A 1,216-nucleotide genomic window follows, 5' to 3' on the forward strand; every position below is an offset into this window, starting at 1 on the left:
GAGTTGATTTGAATCTTTATAAGGTAAAAAAAAAGTTATATTACACTACTTACTATTAATTTTACTATCTTTTTCTCTAAAAAATTCTAATACGAGAGTCTTACATTTTTTGTTTACTATGGAAAATAATTGCAATGAAAAAGAAAATACTTCGAATAAAGATTTCATGTTCGGCATTCCTTTTAAAGAACGTCGTTGATTACACAATATCAATAGTACTTTGCATTTCAATATATCTTTGAATATCTTTGTTTACCATTTTCAAAATGTAATAATATTATTTTTAATATGACGTACAACAAAAATCTCATAAAAAAACAGACATTTATTTTTCTCTGTTGTGCGCATTAAAAAAAGCGGACAGACAGGCACGGGAGTGCCCATCTGAACGCTAGTAATGATATAATGTTCATAAGGGACAAAAAAGAGAGATTAGAGGACATAAACTTTATTCTAAAAAACATAAACAATTATAAAACAAGGCAAGAAAATACAATATAGTAACAAAAGACCATTTTAAAATTAACAGTAATCTAATTAGCAATCCTTTTATGAATACTTCTAAATTTTTATTTTTAATTTGTATCATAACATTTACTAACTAATCACTAGCTAGTAAAATGATGCAAATTAACCTACACCGAGACTTTTGAAATTTATTTTGAACTCAAAATATATATATATATATATATATATATATATATATATATATATATATATATATATATATATATATATATATATATATATATATATATATATATATATATATATATATATATATTCATTACTTTATTTTTTAAACTAAACTAAAACTACATTCTTTTCAAACTAAATTGGTTGGTTGGCGTCACACCTTATCAATCAATAGTTCAAATCAAAACCTAAAATCAATCCCAACACGTAAAATACAATTTTCTCCGCCCTTGTGCATTGAGACCCTTTTTTTCAAATAAATCTTTGTCCGTCCCTGTGTGTTGAGATCTTTTCACAAATGAAATCAACAAACACACCAACATTTTCAAGACGAACTACGGTAGTCCGATTCTTCATAATGTTTTACGATATGTAGGCACAAAGTTGTCACGCTCTGGCGAGTACAAGACTAAAAAATCTCTTTTTGTTCATCTTCATTATTAAATTCTTTTCTTAAAATTATGAAACAATTCTCTTGTAAATGAATGAAATAAAGATTTAAGTAATAATAAGTCATTTA

The sequence above is a fragment of the Lathyrus oleraceus genome, chromosome 4, assembly GCF_024323335.1.
Source record: "Lathyrus oleraceus cultivar Zhongwan6 chromosome 4, CAAS_Psat_ZW6_1.0, whole genome shotgun sequence".
Lineage (NCBI taxonomy): Eukaryota > Viridiplantae > Streptophyta > Magnoliopsida > Fabales > Fabaceae > Lathyrus > Lathyrus oleraceus.